The following is a 6828-nucleotide window of genomic DNA, read 5'->3' as shown; positions in this document are numbered from 1 at the left end:
CAAGCAAATAATTTCCTTAATCAGGGCACCATCCAATTCATGGCCGATCCCCCGGGGTGGATTGTGTTAAGTGTCTGAGGTACAACAACATTATAACATATAAACCTTCCTAAATTTCCAGGAGGCACGTGATAGCGAACCGAGAGCTGTTGGCGGCGCGCACATTAATACGAGTAAGACACACGAGCGAGAGAAGCTCCTCCAGCCCTCCTCTGGCTTCTCACCCTGGACTGGAAGAGGTTTATTCTATATTACGGAATAAATTTAATATTCTACGGCGTCTATACCTGGGAAAGATGACCGTCTTTGCACTATCGATCCCTTCGCGCACACCGTCCTTGGTCTTGGCATTGTACTCCAGGTCAGTCGTCGGCATTCGTCTTCACCGACATGGTACGCCCTTCCTCAAGAAGAGCGCTCACCTATTTCGTCATGGCAGGATCTAGCAGTGTGAGCAGGTCGCTGCGAAGGTGGTTCTTTTTCGCATGGATGGTGGACACGCTGGGGCAGAAGTGGTGCAGCTCCGGCCTCCCCGACTCCGAGTTGTTTTTCAGGATGTAGGGCGAGTCGATGCTGAAACACATCAAGGTCACGTCTCTGTCCAGGTACGACGGAGGCCGCTGCTGGTCATACTCTTCTCGCGGCGTGTCCTACAAGGCTCCGCTAGCCGTGACCCCGATGGTGGCGACGTAGTTCTCGAAGACGGTGGGCTCAGTGTCCCCCGTAAGCTGACCGTCGCGTATGACGTTTAGAAGACGCGTCTCCTGCCCTCAACATCACCAACGGTTAAAGTTTCTGATCGCGACCATGTGTGGTCTTGTTTTGTTTTGTTTCTTTTTTTTTTTTGACGCTTAAAGGAGACTGGCTCATGCCCACGAAGAGAATCGGTCACATCGCCGATTATAAAGGGAAATGTAAACTCTATAAATATCAAAAAAGATAGAAGAACGAAACGCGATATAAATAAAACGTGAAAGAGTTAAGAAATTCAAGAAGTATTATAGGATATGAAAAAAGAAATTTAAAAAGAAAGAAACATGGCTGATCCCTCCGGCATAGGAATCGGTATAACACGAAAGTGAAACGTGTCTTCCCAGAATTAGTGCTTATTGTGTAGTGATATTGCCGCAAAGACTGCTTTCAATATGCTTTCCAACAAGAGGATCAGCGAGCCGCTATGTAAGCGTCTACAATGTCTCGCGCCTGCGCGCGCTTCTTGTGGCACCGCGGCGCTCCTCGTGCACGGGCTCGAGACAGTGCGGCTGATCTGCGAGGCGACGAAGAAGTGTGTTCGGGAACAGACACTTGTGTGGAACGCTTTAGCGGACTCTCATTTATTTCACCTACTTTTCTGGGCACAAGTTCGCCCATAATAAAACCAGTGTTTGTGTGACCCCTCTTGCAATACGTTACAATATATGAGAGCTTGTACAATGTATGCACCCATGTAGACGCCTAGTTACATGTCTTCATCGCGACGACTAACGCCCATGATCATGATTAAACCGTTGTGGTAGCTGAAGTTGTGAACATATATTTGGAATCAGCGAATCGTGAATCGCGCGTAAAGATGACATCAACAAGCTCATAATCAACACTGGTACCCGATATGCACTTCAGCCACTTCTTCAAAACGTCGTCAATTAAGGAGAGAAGCGGCACGGTGTGCGCTAACTAGTAATGAGTTACCGACGCCTGTGTTCACGCATACACTACCACACTGCGCTTCAGCAACACGGGAGGCAGAGGGTCTTAGCTTGAACCGCAAAAGCGCGCGTCCCTCTGGCCTCTGTCTCGCTCCACCATGGCACGACATTCGCCCGTCGAAATCGCGTCCTTTTTGCAACGCGTATTGCAGCAGTTTTGTTAGTCGGTGCTCTCGCAATCGAAGCAGTCGGCGGCGGAGAAATCCCGTTAATGCACGTGAAACTTGCACTACTCGGATGAGAAGGCGCACGCTAACAAGAAGCGAAAGGCAAAGAACGTAACTGCGTCTAGGTTCGCTCGGCGACGCAAGCGTGGCCAGTGTCCCTCGCTGGTATCGAGACGCTTTACCCGCTTTAACCATTACCTCTGATATCGCGCGCAATCTCGGAGTAAGCGCTAGTAAATGTCGATCTTGACGCATTACTTCTTTTTACCTCTCACAGACGGCGGCACCGCCCCGCTCCGCCCCGCCTACCTATACCGCCAACAGAGAGCTCCGTGCAAAAGAGGATATGTGAAAGATATAAGGCGCGTTCGTGGGGTGTCCGCCTCTGCCAAGTTGGCTTAGTCGGTTGAGCGTCGGGTGCTTGCCGCCGCGGCCGCAAAGTCGTGGGTTCGATTTCCAGCGGCGGATCTTTTTCTTTCTCACCCATTGGCGTCCATTTTATTAACGTCATAACCGTGACGGAATTACTTGGTGGGCCCCGGCATAAGACACTTTCGTGTTGAAAAAAAGTTGGTTTCAGTGGTCGGTAGCATTAGCAGCGTACTCTTCAGGTCGCTTGAATGAATTTGTGTAGCGCAGTCATAATAGCACTGCGGCTTGCCCCAAACTGATTGGCTCCAAACGACAACAGGCTAGAAGTAGTAAAGGGTGAACCCAGCCTACCAGTTGGCATTTCAAGGTGCATTTTATGGAGTGAAGCGAACCGGCGGCATGATAAAAAAAGTGATCTATCGTTTCCAGTTCGCAAACTGCACAGAGATTAGTAAGTGAGAAGCCAGATTTATGCAGGTAATAATTTAACCGGGGAACTCTACAGCGAAAGCTTGCGAGGGTCACCTCGCGAAAGGCAATCGGCCACGTGAAAGGCATTTGGCGGTGTTCCATGGGGACTGTAAGTGCCGGTACTCCTCTGGTTGTATGAGAGCTGTTTCAGTGTTTTTTGTTTAATAACAGGTTTGAATATCTATCCTGTAATGAAAGAAAAAATGGGTGCTACATGTAACACCGGATCATCTAAAGACGCCGTAGCGAGTGAGTCAGCTGCTTCATTTAGAAAGATTCCAGCATGCCCGGGGACCCATACCAACTGAACTTCTGATATGCTACGTGGTACAAAGCCTGAAAATATCCTGAGTAGATGTGATTGTTTTGCGGACGTTAAATGCGTACAAACCAACAAGGCATCTGTAATAATGATAACTTGCCATTTTTGAGAATTTAGTTTTCTAACAGCCAATGTGGTTGACATAAATTCTGCAAGAAATATTGGGGTGAAGTCGGGCAGTCGGAGAGCAAAATACCAATTGAGCTAATTGGAGAAGATGCCCACTCCGGCCTTCTGAAGAATTTGCGTTGCTTTCGTAGAAATTACAAGGTGAGCAGGGAATTGACCGAGGTGATCTTGAAGCAGACCTTCTGAGAAACCTTCCTGGCCCAGAGTAATTACTTATTAATGAAAAATACTGGTATGCGGGATCCGGTTCTTTTTTTTTCGTACTTAAATTTTTAAAACGCGAAAGTTAAGGCCGAGTTCGGGTGGATGCACTACTGCTCTCAATGGCGCGACAAGGCGAAGACAACGAAACAAGGAAAACAAAATGTAATGTTAGTAATAGATATTAAAATAAAATAAATCAATAGCCTAATTTTTAAATATATACATGTGTCGACAGAGAAGGATAATAATATAGATTAGCTAGTTAACCGATTGGGTTCACTGAGGTAATCCCGCACAGCCACGCAATCCTTCGCACTGGAGAATCCAGAAATATAGGCTCCAAAAGACAAAATCACAGGCACAGGTAAATTCATTCCAATAGCACGTGAAGGTGTTTCCAAAAGGGTTTTTTCGTGCTGTAGTATATCGCCTGCAGGTCAGAAAGGAATGATCGATAGTTTCCAGCTCACCACAGAATGCGCACAGTGGAGAAGGTGCCTGAGCAGACCTGTGTTGTTAGAAATTTAGCTTCGGTACACGACAGCGCAGCCTCGTAATTGACACTTCCAGTTTACGGGTTTGACAAAATGCCCTCCGCCAGGGATATAATAAATGCCGATATTCGGTGGACCTTGTCAGTAATGTGCCTGCACAGACTTCGCCGCTTCTCCGGGCCGCTTTCGTCTTCCATTACTTCTATCAAGCTTTCTTTCAAAAGCAAATTCGCGGACCTGTGGCTCACAATGAAGTGAACTTAACATCATTTAGCAACCTTTAGGCTGCGGTAAACGCCCTTGCGCGGACTGTGTATTATTCTTTTTAAATTAGGGTCCATTAAGAGGGCAAGAACATGTGAAAATTGGAGTCGATACATAGCTGCCTTTGGTAGCACTGCAACACGAGGACCAAGAAGTTTTGTATTGAGATTCAATACTCAAAATACAAAAAAAAAACAAATTCATAAGGTCAATTCTTGGCCAATCCCACGGAGTGGGTATGAGCCATGTGGCAGAGGTTACAACAACAACAAAAACAACGACCCTTATAGTCGCTTCCTTGCAAGCAGGGAACCGAGTAACCAACCTACAGCCGCCCAACTTATTGAAAATGGCCTGCCGTGGATTGAGCCATGACGCGACTGGGCACCTACCAACCAATCTTGGCCACAATTATTTTTTTACCTTATTACACTTGTAAGGTGTTTAGCCACTAGAGCGTCTGTGGCACACTCTTTAATTTTCTGCGCCATTCAAGAATAATTACACGCAGAAAGGTGCATTTTGTATTTTACGTTCACCACGTTTGCTTTAAACTCTTATCAATAATTACTGTTACGTGCATCGTGTAACATCCCCGAGAAAAGTCGTGGCGCGAGATATACGACAAGGAACAGAAAGAGCAGGGCGGTTTCCTCTTCCAAGTTCTTTGAATATTAGTCACCGTCATCTAGCTTAAACTGTGACTCTGCTCACTGTCTAACGGTTCTGCTTTCTTTTTTATCGATTACCCGTCAATTTATTTTGAGCTTCATTTTTCCAAAGCCCTGTATCACCCAATTCCTGGCTAATCGTCCAGAATGGGTTCCGCCTGTATCCCGGAGAAAAAAAGCAACATGCACTGTTCTCCAAACTCAGAATTCCCCGGTTAAATTATTACCTTCATAAATCTGGCTTCTCATTAACTAATCCCTGTATAGTTTGCAATGAACCGGAAACAACAGATCACTTTTTTTCCATCATGCCGCCGTTCCCCTTCACTCCGTAGAATGCTTCTTGAAATGCCGACTGGTAGGCTGGGTTTATCATTTGCTACTTCTAGCCTGTTGTCGTTTGGAGCCGATCAGTTTGGGGCAAGCCGCAGTGCTATTATGACTGCGCTACACAAATTCATTCAAGCAACCGGAAGAGTACGCTGCTAATGCTACCGACCACTGAAACCAACTTTTTTCTTTTTTAAATTTCTTTTTTCAATCTTTATCCTACGACTTTTTGAATTTCTTAACTCTTTCATTTTTCATTTACATCGCGTTTCGTTCTTCTTGTTTTTTTTTTTTTTGACGTTTTATAGGGTTTACATTTCCCTTTATAATTGTCAGTGTGGCCCATCCCCCTCGTGGGTATGAGCCAGTCTCATTTAGGCGACAACAAACAATATTTCCAAGTGACACAAAATTACAGCGGAAAGTGGTTAAAGTAGCGTTCGCAAAACCCAGTTACAAGCTAGACCTCGTGCAAAAGAAAAAAAAAAGAGAGCGGCACACTGAAACACTACGTAAAAGCCTTCATATCATATATAAATACACAAAGGTTTTGCACTCGCACTGAACGGCGGCAGCCCGGTCAGAATCGAACGCAACGACACAGTCCTAGGGATACCACAACTGGCGATTTTTAGTTCGTTGTCCTGACAGTACTCTACAGCACGTAGCAGGGTAACGAATAAACATTCCTAAATTTCCTGGAGGCACGGGGTAGCCAACCGAAAGCTATTGGCAGAGCGCGGATTAAATTGTGACCAAAACCCTGGAGCGAGAGAAGCTCCTCCAGCCCCCATGTGGCTTCTCACCGGGGAATGGAAGAGGTTTATTTTATATCGCAGAATAAATCTATTTTTACACGGCCTCTACACCCGTGTAAGGTGGCCGTCTTTGCACTGTTGAACGCCTCGCGCACACAGTCCTTGGTCTTGGCAGAGCACTCCAGGTGAGCCATCGGCGTTGGTCTTCACCAACGTGGTTCACCCTTCCTCGGGAAGAGGGCGCCTCCGTTTCTCCATGCCCGGATCTCGCAGTGTGAGCAGGTGACTGCAGAGGTTCTTGTTCCCCGCAAGGATGATGAACACGCTGGGGTAGGAGTGGAGCACATCCGCGCTCTCCGACTCCGAGTTGTTCTTCAGGAAGTCGGGCGAGTCGATGCTGAAGCACATGAAGATCGCGTATCCATGCAGGTACGACAGAGGCCGCAGCCGGTCATAGTCTTCCTGCGCCGCTGTGTCCCACACGACCGAGCCAACCCTGACCTCGATGGTGGCGACGAAGTTCTCGAAGACGGTAGGCACACGGGCCCCCGCAAGCTCACCATCGCCGAAGGAGATCAGAAGACGCACGTCGATCCTCTCACGGTGTCCGACGATCCCTTGTGTTTTGCTGATCGCGGCCATCTGTGGTCTTCCGTTCGAGCACGAACGCATTGCGCCCTAGGGTGGTTTTCTTCTTCGTCTACTTCTTCGTGCGCCTCTTGAAAACCTTCTTTCATGAAGGATAAGAAAGCCTGTGGTTCGCATTGAGCTCTTAACCTTAAAGTCCCAGAGTACTTAGTTATGGAAAACACTGCTATGCAGAATCCGGTTCATTTGTACAAACATGAATTTTTGAAAGGTGAAAATTAAGGTTGAGTGCGGAGGTATGCATAGCTGCTCTCTGTGATGCGACAGCATGAAGTGAATGGAGTTAAGGTGG

The 6828-nt window shown here is 47.0% G+C and overlaps 1 pseudogene; it reads right to left on the bottom strand.

Annotated features, from left to right (window-relative positions):
* Window positions 1-422: 422 nt before the first annotated feature.
* LOC119372009 (rho-related GTP-binding protein RhoA-C-like) lies at window positions 423-6560 on the bottom strand (annotated as a pseudogene).
* Between the last annotated feature and the right edge of the window lie 268 nt (window positions 6561-6828).

Source organism: Rhipicephalus sanguineus, chromosome 1 (assembly GCF_013339695.2).
Source record: "Rhipicephalus sanguineus isolate Rsan-2018 chromosome 1, BIME_Rsan_1.4, whole genome shotgun sequence".
Taxonomy (NCBI): domain Eukaryota; kingdom Metazoa; phylum Arthropoda; class Arachnida; order Ixodida; family Ixodidae; genus Rhipicephalus; species Rhipicephalus sanguineus.
The sequence above is the reverse complement of the archived record's forward strand: the minus strand, read 5'-3'. Positions and strand labels throughout refer to the sequence as shown.